The sequence below is a fragment of the Protopterus annectens genome, chromosome 3.part1 (assembly GCF_019279795.1).
Source record: "Protopterus annectens isolate FY-2018-M chromosome 3.part1, PAN1.0, whole genome shotgun sequence".
Classification (NCBI taxonomy): domain Eukaryota; kingdom Metazoa; phylum Chordata; order Ceratodontiformes; family Protopteridae; genus Protopterus; species Protopterus annectens.
In genome coordinates, this window is record NC_056732.1 from 731,934,521 (window position 1) to 731,953,053 (window position 18,533).

The following is an 18,533-nucleotide window of genomic DNA, read 5'->3' on the forward strand; positions in this document are numbered from 1 at the left end:
ATGAGACTTGACAAGCATGGGACATTTCTGTCATCATAATGTCATAAATAGTGACACAGACTCTTACTTACCCATGATAGCTGTCATCATGGCAACAGTGTGCATGCGTGCGTGAGAGGACTGATGGGGAGAGTTTACATTGTTAGTGAGTACAAGCTCCTGCCACTCCCAGGTAAACTAGCAACAGGTTAAAGGCAGCAATTAGTATAAATAGGATCAGTCTGACAACCAGATGCTAGTCTGCAATTACAGGTCTCCAGGTGACAATCAGCAGTCATTAACCAGTGGAGAAAAGCTTACAAAATTCTTAAACTGCGGTAATTTACTTACATAATTTTATGTTTAGATTTGTATATATCTATATCCGTATCTATATATAGAGAGAGATATAAATATATCATTCATATATAAATATATATATATATATGTATATAAAGTTATAGATATATACAAGTGCATACAAGTAGATACATAAAATTGCATGTGTATGTCTGTGTTTGTATTATGAAAGACAGCACTACACCATGTAGTATAGCAACATATTTGATATGTTTCATAAAATTAAGAAGGATTATACTTTTCTGCTTGTATGTTTCTGTATGTGTTCAGTCGGGAGTCAAGATGGACTTCTATGCAGATATCATTTAAATTAGAATGAAATGGTTAAATATTTTGTAAGTCATTTTGATAGCTGCATTACAACTTAGCAAAATACGGCACTGTGTATAGACATGCCTGACACTTTTGGAATCGGTGGTTATCAAATAATTTACTTAGAACACAGTCTCACCAAACCCTTTTCAAAATTAAATTAAATATTAGGTCCTAAATTAACGGTGTTAATCATTGTTATCTTTTTTTCAGATGGGAAGAAATTGCCCTTAATTACAGTAAGTATATGTCCCATTATGTCAACAAAATATATAGACATATGTTGTTCATCCTTTGTTCATTGTTGCTAACATTTAAGTGGACTTATTTGACATTTAGTTTCTCTGCAGATTTGTAATGAACAGTTGCATAAGACTGTTTAAAACTTAAAAACAGATGTTTATTACATGCGGAATTGTATTGTGAGCTGTTTCAGTAAATTCATAATTCTAACATAGAGCAGGGAAAAGTGGATCAGAAGAAAAGCATAAATTATGAACACTCTGTAGCAGAAACTGTATAAAGACAGACTGCAAGAGTTTAACATTTACAGTTGTGAAGAAAGAAGGCAGCCGGAGGTCATTACTCAAAGTTTTAAGTATGTTAAGAATATCACTAGTGTCCAAGTTACTAGCATCTTTAAAAACGTATATATATATATATATATATATATATATATATATATGTGGGTTACCTTCAGTTTACTGACAATCCGCTTCCCTGAAACCCAGTTTACCAATACGTTAAATCACTGACATACACAAAGCCAACGTTTCCCGAATGGTAAGTAAACACTTGGCTATCCCAATGGAAGAACTACCCGAAGAAAACAAACCCACCGATGTGGGGGGCTATACCCACCACAGCCCCCTATGTGGGGGGCTTTGCCCCCCACACTCCCCTTACTAAATATATCAACTCTGAGAATGCACTACTACAGGGTAAGGGGCAAAGTTCAAGTAGATGGCCAAGTGTTCACTAACCATGTGGGTAACGTCGGCTTTGGGAATGTTGGTAATTTGAAGTGTCAGGTGAATGTGTGTCAGGGAAGTGGATTATCGGTAAACTGAAGGTAACCCATATATATATGTGTATATATATATATATATATATATATATATATATATATATATATATGTCTATGTTGGGAGGAGTCCCTCTATATAAGTCGACTAATACCTCTGAACTCTACAGATTTTCGTAGAATGTTCAGATTTTTGCCTCATATTTTTGATATGTTCCTAATTAAAACTATGCTTTTTTGACAAATCACTGGGATAATCTAAGGATTAAAGTCACTAAATAATGGCATTCATTTGAGTTTCAGACTTCACATCCTTCAGAAAATGCATACTAACACAAATCCTGTTAGTCTAACAACTTTCTAAGTTTAGAAGAGCAATAATTAAAATGTACTCCTATTTTTGGGCTTTTGATCCCCCAATTGTGTCAGCCTTTGTCCAGATTTCTTGCACTAACAGGTTGAGAGGTATGAAGTCAAATGTTAATTTTGCCAAAAGCTTTTCTGTCTGTCTCACTTGGTCAACAGCTCTGTTGAGCAACAGTGCCAATGTGAGATTGCTGAAACAGTGGACTTGGTGAACATACCCTTTCCCACTATTCTGCTGTTTCAGAGTTGGTATATTAAAGTAACGGGGGATGCAGGGGGCTTGCTTCCTGCAAAAATCAGTATTTTATGATTTGAGTTCTCTTAAGTTTATGTCTTGGAGCATGCATATTTTACTGTTAATGTCTTGGGTTTCAGTGTTTTGTGGATGATAATCACTGCTGCTATATTTAATTATTTTGCATATTGCCATCTGTCCCCTTTAGATGATCGAAGTTTACAACTTTGAATTTTATATGGCCAAGACCATATGATCGAAGTTTTAAAACTTTGAACGTTCTGAATGGAGCTCTCTATACAGCATGGAATGGGAAATGTTCCATTTTCTTTGCTGTAGTGCGATCTTGGAGGAGTTGGTATATTTAAATAGCAGGGGGTTTGGGGGGGTTCAGGGGGCTTGCCCCCCCCCCCAAAAAAAACATCCAGGAAAATTTTTTGTCTTGTTTTTGTTTTTCTTTCAGGTGTTCGAAGTTTTGAAACTTTTATCATATGGTCTCGGTCATATGAAATTTGAAGTTTTAAAACTTCAGTCATCTGAAGTAGACCCATTGCCATACATACACACACACACACACACACACACACACACACACACACACACACACACACACACACACACACACACACATACACACACACACACATATACATTTTTTTTTTTTTACACAGGAAGACCTGGATTACTTATAAAGGAGGCTTAAGGAATAACAGGATCTTTGACTCTGTTGCCAAGATCATTTATTCGACTGTTGAATCACTTACTATTTAAGGAACAAGTTATACTAATGGAATTATAAATAGGCAAACTATGATAAACAAATAGTTGTAACACTATTAACATGATGAAAAGAATGCCATGACTTTCAGTTAAATCAGAATTTTTATCTAAACGGCAACATAAGAACTCTATGTGCAAAACAAATGCCATGTAACATTCAAGGCATTAGTATATGATTTCTAAGCAGGGCCATTGTTAGAATTTTGGGGGCCCCCAGCACATGTCAAGCTGGGGATCCCCTGGCCACTTCTATTCTAAGTATCATCCTGCCACCACCACCTCTACCGAACAACCTTTTAGTTATTGCTGCAAACTTTTAGGACTATTATGCACAGACTGACATGTAGCTTCAGTCAGTGCTCTTACATTACAACAGGACTGTGCATCACACTATGGTGGCCCACCTCACAGAAGGACATTCACAGTTACTGGCATTTAGATGCAACAATCATACATTACAATGACTCTATGTACGGTGTTGGATAGGTGAAATGGCGCCCTAGGTACTACCTACTGTTTCACCCGACCAACACACACACACACACACACACACACACACACACACACACACACACACACACACACACACACACACACACACACACACACACCCTCCAGTGCTCTCCTCTGTTTCCTCCATCCTGGCGTCCCCATACCATGCACATTACTTTTTCCTTCCCTTTCTAAAATTTTGCCTTAACTCTTTAGCTTTTTCAAAAAGCCATGGCTTCCTATGTGCTACAAAGTGTATTTTATTTTATTATTATTTTCACTCAACCTTTTCATCCAGTGATGGCTTGAACATAAATTATGATTAAGGAAAAAATTTCACTGTAGGTGTTCAGCTTTTGTTTTCTTTGCATTCTTTCAGCACACCTTTCCTGACAAAAACAGTACAGTAAAGTCAATTAAGCCAGGGTCAGAAGCTAATAGGATTATATATGCTCTGCGATGCATTTTGGAGTATTTTCCCAACATTTTTAATTCATTGGTGGCCTAAAAAATCGTGAGTATGAAGAGATTCAGTCTTATTTATTTTTTTTTTCTTTCAAGGAAGACATAAGTTGTGCCCTAGACCTAATGTTCAAAGCTGACACAATAGTAGCTCACAATAAATAAGCTGCTGTGAGGATGCACAGATCCTATCTGGAAATAATGGCTGCCTCCTTACCCCCCCTCCCCAAAACAAAAAGACAGTCACTGCCTGTGCATCCCTCTGGTGTTAGATTAGGATGAAATCAGAGGTTCAAATAGCCAAAGTCATGTATAGCATGTTACCGCTGTCATACGTATAAATAGCATGCCTCCTCACTTTTCACCCCTAACACCCAAAGCCACCTGTACACGTCTGATGTGTGAGTGTGAGGAAAGTGAAAAAAAAATGATTACAGTAATGTACTCTACTTTGTTGCTCACAGATAGTACAATGCCCCATACACAAGCTATAGTAACCTTTGTATACCTCTGAGTTTGTGAGAAATGTAAATGAAATAATGATCTTTCAGCCATGGTGGTACAGCGGTAGCACTGTTACCTCACAGCACGAGGTTCTCCTGTTCGATTCTTGGCATGGCTCGGGAGTGCCTTCTGTGTGGAGACTGCATGTCCTCCTCGCGGTTGGGTAGTGTTCAAAAGACATGCGTGCATAAATGGGCGTGCCTTCATTGAAGGTTGGGCATCAAGCTGGCACCTCGGCATTTCGTAAAAATCTACTTCCAATCATTAGTGGACCGGAGTTCTGTTGCGGCGACCCCTTACCAGGAAAAAGCCAAAAGACAAACAACTGTCCCCATCCCAAACACAAACTATAATGACCTCCTGTGCACACCTGTAAGTTCTGACTCTTTCAATTAAAGTAGTAATGACTACACAATCCCCAGCCCCCATAAAAACTACAGCAAAAAAAAACATTTCTAAGCTTGTTTCCTGCCTTTCCTGTAACTAGTCTAGTCCAGATACAGATTTGCTGTAACCAGGACTGTTTGTAAGCTTCTGAGCCCACTAAGTCTTTCTGTGTTGGAGGGAAGCCTTCTAGCTTATCAGTGGAGTGTTAAGTACTAGGTAGCCTATCTATCACAAGAGTGGTTTCTGGCCCAGAAATTGTAGTTTATTGGCAGTTTGGGTGGTTTTTCCATCTCTTTCAACTTTCTGGTTTAAAAGCCCGCACTTGCACTTGTTTCCCACATTTTCTGTATCTAGTTTAGTCTATATACTGTTTTGCTGTATCCAGTACTGTTTGTAAGCTTCTGAGCCCACCAAGCCTTTCTGTGTTGGAGGGAAGCATTCTAGCTTATCCTTGGGAGAGGTAAGACTAGGTAGCCTATCTACCACAAGATCCAGGTACAGATTCTTAGTTTTAGCACTTGAATTTGCTTATTCATTCTCAGCACTTGTTCAGAACTTGCTGTTAGCATTAAATAAGCTACAAATTACTGCAGCACTCAACCTTCCTCTTTACCTAGAGGAAAACAGTTTTTGTACTTACTTTCCTCACTTGCTTAGAGAAAAACAGCTCTTATACTCACTTTCCTCACTTGTCTAGAAGAAAGTAGTTTCTTTATTCAGGCATGTCCAAGGGTCAGCTCCCATTGTTCTCTCCTGTCTATCTGATGCATCTGGGCATCTTGTGGCAATGTAGCAATTGCCTGATGTACACAGACAACCCTCTCCTCGTACCAACCAACACCACAACCTGTGAGAGATGCACTTATCTAGCCAAACTGGAGGTAAAGCTCTCTCCAACCAAAACTGAACTTGACAGTCAAGAGGAGAAGGTAAACACTTGCACCATACCACACTCATCACATAGTCCCACCAAACCTACACCACCAAAATCCACACATAGAAACACAAAAACATTTGCAGAGGCTCTTAGTAATAATCTAATCAAGCAACAGAGACGTAAAGCAGAAATTGGAAGCAACCTCCACTCCCCAACATAACCCAAATGACACATAACAAAAAACGAGCCCAACAAGGGAAACAACTAAGAATAGAAAACAAACAATCCCAAAAGACGGCTGGATACACTCCAACTTTATTCACCGCACAAAAATCCAGTGACTAAGCACTTGTGCCAATTATTTGGCTTCATCAGAGTCATTGGATGACACAAATACAATCATTTATATGGCTACACCAATCAAGGTGTTGGCCAATCATAAAAACATAAATTTAAATATCATTAAATATGAATTAACAAATACGCATCAACTACTTGATCAATACCTATGATAAACGTAATGTTAAAAAGTCTCCTTTTTATCTAAAAATGAAATAGGATAATAAAATAATAAAATCACTTGCATTAAAGACAAATTTCACCAAGATTTGTTGTGGATATATAACTAAATATTAACACCAAAAATTTGTCATAAGGCAACTGATGTACGGAACAAATGAGCAAGCCCCATTAAACATTGAAAGCCATCTACAAGCCCCTAAATAACATTGGCTCTCTGTTTCAAAACAGAAATAAATGAAATGCCCTCATTTAGTCCTGGTGGATGCATGACATTAAGCCTAAGTTGCCACCTAAATTCTTTGTTTTCAACCATAAGTTTGTTGTCTCCTCCCCTGTCACTTGGTGCAACTTGATCTATGACAAAGAAGATAAATTTCTTAAAATTGGAACAAACAGTGCTATGACCAAACAATGCATTGTGTACATCTTTTGTTTTAATAGCTCTCAAGTGTTCCCCAATTCTGTCTTTAAGCCTACGAATTGTTTTGCCCACATAGAAAGCATGACAGCTGGCACGTTGTCACATATACCAGCATGGTTGTATTACAGCTGCATCTGTCTGGGCATGAAAGGGCATAATCATAACCATGTATTGCCACATAGAGCCCGTCGTTAATGTTGTTGTTTGTATTTCGGCTTTTTCCCTGTAAGGGGTCGCCACACTCCAGTCCACTAATGATTGGCAGTAGATTTTTTATGAAACGCTGAGGTGCCAGCTCGACGCCCAACCTTCAACGAAGGCATGCCCATTTACTCACGCATGTCTTTCGAACGCTATGCAACTGCGGGGAGGACATGCAAACTCCACACAGAAGACACTCCCAAGCCACGCCGGGAATCGAACGGGAGAATCTCTTGCTGTGAGGTAACAATGCTACTGCCATACCACCGCGGCACAGGGCCGACAATATCTATATGACCACACTTGAACATTAACGAATTGCGCCATCTAAAGTTGTTACCTTCTAACATATTTTTGATATTTCTCCCCCTACTGAATACAACCTTAGGTTGAGACCCCAACCTTTCTTTAGTATGGTCATCAAATCATACCTGCCATATTCTGTTAATCACTTCAATTAGTGATGAACTCAAAAAGTTGCATTTCAAAACAAATACATCAGAGTTTTCTTTCTGGCCTACACAAACTATATTGGTACCTGATGTCAGTATGGGAGAAAAAGACGTAGGTCTTTTTTCCACAACCTCACGTCTCATGCTCAGTAGGAGTTTTAAAGGGTAACCTCTCTCCAGAAACATCCCTATAAGGGAATACATTTCTTTCAAAAATGTTTCGTTATCACTAACAAGCCTTGACAGCCTCACCATCTGCCCTTTAACAATGCTTTTTCTCTGGTGATATGGGTGACAACTATTGTAATATAATAAAGAATTTGAATGGGTTTTCTTCCTATGAATATTACTCTGTAAACCTATGTCAGTTTTCTTCAGATGGATGTCAAGAAAATCAATTTCCAATGGGTGCCAAGTATGTGTAAATTCAAGAAAGATAGTGGTACTATTCAAGTAATCTACAAACGTTTTTGCATTATGTTAGCTTCTTTTCCATAGAATTAGAATGTTGTCAAGAAATTGGTTATATAACGTGATTTTATCCATAACTTCAGAAGGAAAGATAAATGTTCTTTCCCAGTGTAGCAAAACTAGGTTTGCATAAACAGGTGTGAATTTAGCGCCCATGGCTACACCAGCAATCTGGTGGAATAGTTCACCCTCAAAACTTAGGTAATTGTTCCTGAGAACCATTTCCATGAGTTCTACAAATACATTTACTTTAGTTTTGTCTATCTTGTCACTCTTAAGAAAAGATTCTCTAAAATAAGTCAAACCTTCATCATGAGGGATGACTGTGAATAAATTTACCACGTCAATGGTAAGAAAAGAGTATTGACTTGAATTGTTTGTTTCAGACACTCCAAGCAATGCCATGAATCTCTTAGTGTATGCTCAACCTCGCTGACCACACATTGGGATCCTGCATCAACAAATGCTGCTAAAGGTTCTGTCTTGGAACCCTTTGCTGCCACTATAGGTCTAAATGGCGGGTTGTTAACATCTTTGTGGACTTTGGGGATCCCAAAGATGACTGGTGTGATGGGGTGAAACACACTCAGAAATTGAATTTCATTCTCATCAAGGGCTCCTTGGTACAGGGCATCAGATAAATGCAAATCTACTCCAGTATAGGCCCTATTAATTTCACTTCTTGACAATCTATTGTATGTTGTGGTGGCATTCAAAATATCATGCATTTTAGATACATAATCGATATGGCCCATGATAACAACGCCTCCACCCTTGTCTGGCTTCATAATTCTCAATTCTTTACTCTTAGCCAGATTTAACAGGGTTAGTCTCTCTTCATAACTTAAATTCACATTGCACATGGAATGTTTTTTATTTTGAATTAACCTCCTAAATTCTTTTTCATACATTCTTTCGAACATTATCACACCCCTATGATTCGGGGGAATAAACAAACTTTTTCTTTTCAGTGCTACAGTTGTGTTCAAACTTGTTTTGTTTTGTTCATGAAAGAACATTCTTGATTTAATTGTCTTGTATATAATTTCAAACTAGTAAAAACATCAGCTACATCCAAGTTAAAAGATGGCACAAATGCAGTTCCTTTACTAAATAATTTAAAATGTACATCCTGTATGACTAAATTACTGAAATTGCAAATGCAAAAGCCATGATTCCTAATAATATCACGCATCATACCATTAGTATGCTCAGATAAACTAACCAACTCAAAACTGTCAAAATTTTCCATAGACACATAGCCCACAGACTCAGTGTGCCAATAAACCACAGTCCATAAGGCAAAACAACGTACCCAACACACTAGTCACAGGTGACTCTATAGTCAGGCACACTAATGTCCCACTCACCAGGCTTAACAAGGAGAAGGTTACTGTCAGCTGCCTGTCGGGTGCTAGGAACTGCCACATAACCCACGTACTCAGGTCTCTCCACAACAAGTACAAATATAATACAAAAGAATTTTAAGAGATTTTTATTCTTTGTTATTGACAGAATTGCATACTACAATAATAACAAAGGTGGTGATGACAACACCTTACTTGAGGCTAAAGAATGTTTATGGCAATTACGGCTAAATGCAAGTTCTAGCCCTGGTATTAACGAACACATTTCTATATCAAGTATACAAAAGTACAAGTCTCAATTTATTTGATCTTGTATGTATTAGGTTAATATCTGATAATTTAATGTTTTAAATATTTTGTATAACAATATGAATTTTTATGTTAGTAGGAAATTTTTCAATGAATGATTTTATGCTGGATTGTATAACAATTATTTATTTTTAATAATTATTTAGATTTATATTATTACCTAGATATTTACATATGTATTTTTAATTTTTATTTATTGGTATTACATATACATAGTTTTTGACAAGAAGGTTTTATTACATTTATAAATTAACAAGTTTGCACAAGTCCTGGCTGTTTATGTTCATTTTTGATGTAAATATTGCTGATTGTACCTTTTAAATGAAGAATTTTTAGCTGTGTAGGTAATAATTTGTTTAATTGTTTAATTGTTCAATTATCCAATTTATATAAGGATTTAAAAAGAGGTTCAACACAAGGATTGTCAGTACTCTGAAGATGCCCTGATGTGTGTGGGTGAAAGCGCTTAGTACAATTTTGGTTAAATAAATAAATCGGTGGTCTGCAGCTGCTCCTGGTTCGCCTTTTTGTTTTACTAGTTCTGGAAGTTTGTTTTTAAGTACAAATATGACTCTGTCATTGTCCATGTTTGTGAGAACGATCTGAGACGTACCTCCCCGCACTATATGAAAAGAGACATGGAAGAGCTCTCCGATCTTGTAGCCCAGGCAGGTATAATCCTAGCCCTGAATAGCATCCTGCCATCATCTAGAATGATACTGCAGTACAAGGATAAAATTATTGACTTCAACAATTAGCTAAGTTTCTGGTGTCATTCTAAGGGGATCCAGTATCTGTCTGCTTGGGACAACATGGTTGACAGACCACGATGCTTTGCCAGAGATGGCCTGCAACTGTCGCCCTTGGGATTCTGGATACTGGCTAAGGGTCTTTCCACCCCTATAGTGCCTTTTTTAGGCAAGGTTCAAATGACAAATTCACCAACGTAACAGGAACAGGCAAGGAAAAACTGAGGGTAATGCTACTCAATGCTAGAAGTCTAAATTTCAAAATGCACTCACTCGAGGCACTCCTTAAAATGGAGAACATTGATATCTGTGCAGTGACTGAGACCTGGTTCAAGGGTCTAGAGAGCACACCTGTATTACCAGGCTATAACTCATACCGCACTTTTCGGCCATCTAACCTGGACCAGAACACCAAAGGTGGAGGTGTGTCCATATTCATTAAGGATATCCACACCTCCAGGCTAGTTGCACAACATAATGCAACTGAGGTTATCCAAGTGCAACTAACTCTGGGCAAAACTGCAATCCAAATTGTAGTTTGTTACAGATCCCACAGGATTCCCACTCCTCTTTTCTTGATATACTGGAAAATATTAGGGTTCAACCAAACACCCTAATAATGGGAGATTTCAACTACCCCAATATTAACTGGGAAAACTACTCATGTACCAACTCCTTCACTCAATGCTTTTTGGAATTCATAAATTCCAATGCCCTGGATCAACTTATCCACACCACCACCAGGGGCATCAATATCCTAGACCTAGTCATTACCAACATGAGTGACTGGTGTTCCACACCTGAAGTCAACTCCTCGTTGGTCAGATCCGACCATAAGCTAATCACCCTAGATATCCAGATCCCACCCCCACCCACCATTAAGGAAACCATGGTAAAAATTTTCTTCAAAGCCAGCTTCATGCTTCTTAAGACAGAAGTGGCGAACTTCATGACACCTATGCAGATGGACAATACAGTTACGACTGCTGAATCCTACATATATGCACTCTATAAGCACTTACACGAGTGCATGGATCGTGCTTTCCCAAACAGAACCAAGACGTTATCCTCCAAAAAATGAAGCCAATCTGGTGGTCCCCTGCCATAAACAAACTCTACAACAGATGGAAGAAACTGTTGCAAAAGAGAGTAGAAGCCCATGAGTGGAGGAGCTCCCTGGTCAGCCTCAGTAAGAAGCTGAGATCCCTTAAGATCCCCAAAGCTAGCTATGAAAACAAAATTGCCACTGATTCTAAGTGCAACCACAAAGCATTCTATAGCTATGTCAAGAATCTCAATGGCAACATCCAGATCTCCTCTGAGTTACAGCAGAATGGCACAGAAATTACAGAACAAACTGATATTGCCAACATCCTGGCAGCTAGGTTCAGTGCTACTTTTACCCCCCTCTCATACTCTAAAGGGCCCATAGCTATACAGGAAGAATGCATAGTCCCTGTAATCACATCTATGCAGGTAAAAGCTGCAATCTCTAAAACCAAAAACACAGCATCCATGGGACCGGACAATATCCCAGGCTGCGTTTTACATGAACTTCAGAACGAACTGGCTCCCGAACTAAGCACCATGTTCAATCATAGTCTCACATCAGGCTTTGTGCTCACTGAATGGCGCACAGCAACAGTTATCCCATTCCACAAAGGGGGAGCCACCACAGATCCTGGGAACTATCACCCTATTAGCCTGATGAGCCTGGTCTGCAATATCATGGAACTCATAAAAAAGACTTTGGTAACCTCCAAACTCTGGACTCCACCCAGTTCAGGTTTGTGAAAGGCAGATCATGCTTTCTGAACTTGATCGACTTCTTTGAGGCAGTCACCAAAGCCGTAGACAAGAGAAAGGTGGTTAACACAGCCTATCTTGACCTCGCCAAGGCTTTCAACACCATCCCGCATTATAGCTAAACTCAGTAAACTAGGTATAAATCCCTGTGTCACAAGATGGGTTGCCAACTGGCTCACTGGCAGAACCCACATTGTAAAAGCTGCAGACTCCAAATCTGACTTCAAACCAGTGACAAGTGGAGTACCACAGGGTTCAGTCCTGGGACCTCTCCTGTTTGGTATCTACTTCTCTGAAGTACAGGCTAACACAGAAGGCCTCTGGAAAATGAAGCTCGCAGATGACTGCAAACTAGGAGTCATAGTCAAGTCCCCAAATGATGTGGACATCCTACAGAAGGGCCTCACTGAGACAGATGCCTGGTGTCAGAAGCATGGCCTCAAGCTCATTGCCAAAAAGTGCATTGTCATGCCCTTTAGTAAAAACTCTGTACCCATGAACTACCACATAAACGGTAGTCTGCTTAATGCCGAATGTGTGGTAAGAGACCTTGGGACCCAGGTGGACAGAAGTCTCTCCTTTGATAATCACATTGCCACAGTAGTCAAGAAATCCTTCTATGTGGCACACCTCATCACAAAAGGGTTCTCATCCAGGAAGAAAGAGGTCATTGTTCCCCTCTACTCGGCACTCATTAGACCCATTATAGAATGCAATGCCCCTTTTGGAATGTACCTTACAAGACATCTCCAGCAGCTTGAAAGGCCACAGAATACCTCACAAAGAGGATTACTGGCCTCAAACAGATGCCCTATGCTGACCGTCTCAAAAAACTCCAGCTTTACTCTGTAGCATATCGCCTACTCTGAGGAGATCTCTGCCTAACATATAAAGCTATGTTAAACCCAGAGCTTCTGGACATGCTACACCTAAAGAAATCGAAATCCCTCTGAGCTACATGCTCTAGGGACCTAAACCTTGTCACCACAATAAACAGGACATGCTGGCGGGATAGATTGGTGTCCCAGAGACTTCTATACTCTGGAACAAGCTACACATCTATGTCAAGCAAAGTTCCTCAGTAGCACTCCAAGAAAAATCTTGATGAGTGGATGGGAAATAGGAAATATACCCCAGGGATCACTTCTGTGGCTCTACTCAACAGGGGTACAGGAAATTAACTTTCTTGGGTGGCGTAAGCCAGGGAACCTTGTTGGCTAGGCTTACTTAGGCCCTTGGGCCGATAGCCTAGTACCTACCTATGAAGCTATGAATCTTTGAACCTTCTATACATATGAGCAGGGCTGGTTTTAGAATAGGTGACGATGAGAGCAGAAGTCACCACTAAGTCTGTGTCAAAATCCATTTATGACCCACCAGACTGCTAGAAGAACTAAGTGTCTGAAAGTTTTGTGATATATTTTATGTCTTACTTTTAAAATATAATCACTTGTTAACTGCATTTTTTACTGATACTATGTCCTGACACAAATAAAAATCAGTAATATTTTTACAGACACACACACACACACACACACACACACACACACACACACACACACACACACACACACACACACACACAGAGTCATAGCAATACTGGTTCTATACTTATTTCAGCAAAGAGCAATGCATTGTACAGCACTGGTACTGCCACAGTTGATCAGTTACTGTTGTTTAGCAGTCGCCAAATAGTAGCAGGGGTAAGTCACTTTTATTTACCTCACTTAGGAGTAATGTTTAACTGTCAATGTCATTGATTACACAGACCATCCATGATTTTGCCTCATATTTTTTTCTGTCCCTTTTAAAAAGTTTGACTTGCTAGTAAATCATTCAGGATTACAGACAGTCAATAATCTAGAGACCAGAGTTTCATTTTTTTGTCCAAAAGATACCTGTGTTACTCTATTAACTTTATAAGTTAATTATAGTAATATTTAAAACATGTTCCTGATTTTGTCACTATTATTTTTAGCTTTGCGCAGAATTCTTGACCAAAGAAGTTGAGCTATAGTATCTGGTGTTCTGTCAGCAGTTATAAAACTCCCAAAACCATCCCTGAAGACTGGAAGCAACAGTTCTTTTTAGAATTCAAGGTATGCACTGAGGTCAGTCACTCTGTGTTACTGATCTCTCTAGTACTTACCTTGTTTATGTGTGTTATCAGCTTTATCCTAACAGGGTCAAATCACAGCCCTGTTCAGGTTAAATACCGTAATCAGAAAATTGCTGCTTTTTTCTCCTCATTTTTCTCCAGTCAGCAGCAGCTTTGGTGAGGCCCCTACACAGTCAAGGATGATTAAGCCCCCCCCCCCCCACCACAGCCATGGGTGTTGCAGATACCCATAACTGGTTCTGTTGTTAATTTTAGTAGAGGCAATGTCCATCAGTAGGATTTAACTAAGCAAGGGGTGCAAAGTCAGTGGTAAAATATTAATGGAATTGTGAAGTCTGTTAATTGACAAAACATTGCTACTATAACCAGAGATATTGCTGATTTTTAAAGCAGATATAAATAAGAGTTATTATTATCCACTTGCTTTAACAGACATGCTATAAAATATCAAGATAAGATAACTTGCTGTGTTTGAGGGCCCCCCCAGGACCAGGGGCCCCCCAGCGACCACAGGGTTCGCTGGTGCCTAAAGCCAGCTATGTTTCTAAGGATAACATGCAGAATCTTAACAAATCCTTATCGTATAAAAGTTTACATAAAATGCAAATCCAATTTTCTTAACAATCCTAGCTGCTCTAAGTAAGAATGTGTCTGGCAGTAAAGCACAGAAGATTATGGATGCGAGCTATTAACAAGTTCATACTGTAGACCTGGTGTTTATTCCCTTAGTTTTCATTTGCCTAATGTGTGACTTTGAGTAAGTCACTTAACCAAAGAGGACTACTTAAAAAGAAGGCCTACTGGGTTTCCTAGTTAACATTTTAATGAAAAATGTGTGCTGAGTGTCTGATGAATGTATAAGGTACTGCAAGATATTTTCAAAGGAAGTTAAAAGTAAATGCTGCTGACAGAAAACTGAGGCAAAAGTAAATTAGCTGAGACCTAAGATGAAAAAGGAAAGCAGTCAGGCATTTGTCAGTGGTGAATTCTGACTTGTACTGCAGATGAACAACAATAAAATAATATGACTGACAGAAAGAACAGTATAACATGGCAGACCTATAAATGAAGGCTTTAGTGAAAATGTCATAAGCAAATTAAAATTAGCACCTAAAGATAAATAAAAACCATGGATGGTGAATGTAAGGATGCATTGTGAGAAGATGTATCATTATAACAAGAATGAAGCTATGCAAGACAATAAAAAATGTAGGTAGTCCAGGTGAATGTAACATTAGGTCAGTTAGTATAAAAATGGCATTTAATTCTTTCTGCTCTACAAGATGTAACTAATCAAAATAACCTACTGAAGTTGGCTCCTAACACGTTAAGCCACTATAACAAGTGAGTAACACTGTCTTGTAACTATCAGAATTGTCATACATTTTGTATACTTTTAACAGATATCCCTTTGAGTGAAGCATGGGACTTTATTATTGCCTGATAAAGCTTCATGCTTTGAGTACTTTTTTGAGTGTGGTCCACTATCAGTTCAAGATTTTATAACTAGACACCCATAATCCTACATCTTCCTTGGTTTTCCATTATGCTTATTCTAATAAACTAATGGTTATAGCCAGTGTTATGAATATTTACAATGTATTCATGTCCCCATAAAGTAAAATATTGTGCAAGAAACAGCTTACTGTATGGTGCCATATAATACCTACAGTACATGATGATGAACAAAGCTGTTACACACACTTGGTATCCACCAGCTGTGATTTAAAATATATCGAGTTGTTTGCAAATATATTTAGAAAAACATAAGCAGAGTTTCCATATTTGTATAAATATATCCAAAACAAAGTGCATAGAGGTGACTTGTTTTTACAATCTCATTGGAAAGCTAACAAATGGAGAAACAGTTTAATGCTGATTTTTGGGGTCTCGCAGATGAGGATACTGAGATGTAATGGTGTTTTCTGGACAATATTTTTGCTGCAGCAAAAGTAAGACATTTCTGTATTTAAAACTAAACTTAAAATTAGGAATACATAATGTAGTTTTGAAATAGTTACCAGTGAAAAGGTAAGTCTCATCTGAATAACACTGGTCTTTTATGTTTTCCTGAACTACTTATTGTTTCGGAGATATTAACATTTATTTGATGCAAGGTATGGGAAATGGTATTCCTATTAATGCTTTCTGGCATCAAAGGCTGTAGAAAGTTAATTTTGTGGCAATTTCATGAGTATCTTGTATCACTGAAATATTTTAGTACTTGTGCTACTAAGTGAGGACACTGGTGCTGTATAGTATTCCACCCAAAGAATATTGAAGTGAGTTAAATATAGAATTAAGCAATGTGCTTATTGCAAATAGCTCCACAAAGGCAAGGATACAGAGAAATACAAAGTTCCAGTGCCCCTACAAGTCCTGAGGAATGTCATGCTATCTGTACTATACACAACCATGGCTGTCTTATTGTTCTTTTAAAAATAGGCATCAGCAATTTTATGTATATTAAACAGCAAAATAAACAGTTTAGGTAAAAGTATTGTATATAATGCATTGTTAACATGAAATGTCCCTATACACTCCAGGTCCCAAGAAACATTTTTATTAGCATCTTATTCTGTCCCACTCATGCTTGACACTTAAGTGGCACTGCCTCTGATACCCACCCATTGCCTTGCAAGTCATAAGCACATATACGTTCCATGCAGTTTTTTAGGCTGTGCCTAGCCAGGATACATGGGTGACCCAGCTAACAAGGACTCACCTGTGAGAATGACCTCCAGACCTGACTCTGTGGGTGTGCACTGATTCTTTAGTTAAACCATCATAGGGGTTAATTTTGATCACTGCTTTTCCAGCTCATCCTGTCAGACCAATTTGCCAAGTGAGGGCTCACCAGGACCACTACGTTCATACAACTAAGATCTAACAATCACATGGGCATACAAGCCTATCCACAAGAACATGTGTCCTGTTGTAAATCAAGTGCAAAATGCAACAATATACAATGATGACACTGAAATGTGGCATGCAGCAAGACAAAGATAACTGAGAAAATAAATAAATAAAAGCCTTGGCTGCTACCTGAAACCATGTCCATTGCAATACCATTTGTTACATTACCAACTGCATCACTGAAGTGAATGGGCATTGTAATGCCCATTCAGCACATTTTTCCCACTGCAAACGTGAATGGTTATATCAGTTATAACTTAGCCTAGTGATATATATTATGAATCAACATGCACAGGTAAGAAGGGCTTCACCTGGGACTTTTGTCCAGGCCCTTTAGAGTACCAATCTGTTATGCTAACAGCTGTATCCCAGAAATCGGTACCTTTTTCACTTTCTTTCTCAATGCATAACTCATTGACTACACAAACAATTACTCAGTGTGACTTGTGGTATGTAACTAGACATGTGAGAAAAAATATTGTTATACCTGTAATTTGAATGCAAGCCCTTCAAAATTCTCTTATAGTGCACTACCATCTGTGTCACTGAAGCTATAAAAATCCACACTCTCCCTTCGGCACTTTAACATTTCTCAATGCACAATTCAGTGTTTTTACAAATAATTACGTATTCCTTTATTTCCTTTTTAGCAAAATATTCACACACCGGTGAATAACTCAGTACTTCAGCTGGGAGGTTTAAATCCATGCACTGGGGGCTATCATCCTGTTTCATTACCAGCTGTACCAGTAAAGATCTGTGTGCCCTTGAAGCATCTTAATCATTGTCAGTATAGAACTCTGCGACTACAAAGAATAACTCATTCCCAACTGAGGAAAAATTAAATGCTTTACCTTGGACCAGAACCTTTACTTCTGTGGGTATCTTTCTATTGTAGTAGCACCATACCACTAAAGTAAATGCAAACTTTAATTTGTTTAAGCTTTATTGGATACAACCAGTTAATTGCAACAAAGAGGTGTCAGAAGAAAAGGATTAACTAACAGTGCCATCAGTATTGTAATATGTTTCAGTGGGCACCCCCTTCAGAAGTTGCAAAAATAATTATTCAAGACAATGATGTATAGGGTACAACAACATATAAATACAGAACTGAGGAAAAATTGTGTTTTTTTTGGGACTTTGTCCAAGACCCTTCAGGCAACCATTATGTTGCACTGCTAAAAAGGTGTCAAGTTACTTCAAGAAACTGTTCTGTTACACTGACAAGCAGGTCTTGAATTGCTGCCATAGTGCAGTTGCCAGAACATATGATGTAACAAAGCACACTTTGTTTCACTGGATACATTTTATTTATTTTATTTAACAATTGTTTACTGGAAAAGTCCAACTGAGACAGAAGTCATTTTCAGTGGAGACCTGGGGAGAAATGCTCTAGACATATCTTTGGAATGTGGGAGG

At 38.5% G+C, this 18,533-nt stretch overlaps 1 protein-coding gene across 1 annotated transcript in view; it reads left to right on the forward strand.

Moving 5' to 3' along the window:
• Positions 1 to 249: 249 nt before the first annotated feature.
• Positions 250 to 18,533, forward strand: part of PKHD1L1 (PKHD1 like 1) — a 1,597,738-nt gene continuing 1,579,454 nt past the window's right edge. The window contains exons 1-2 of the mRNA XM_044066249.1: positions 250 to 317; positions 865 to 890. The gene's annotated coding sequence lies outside the window, so the exon portion shown is untranslated. The remainder of the gene's footprint in view (positions 318 to 864; positions 891 to 18,533) is intronic.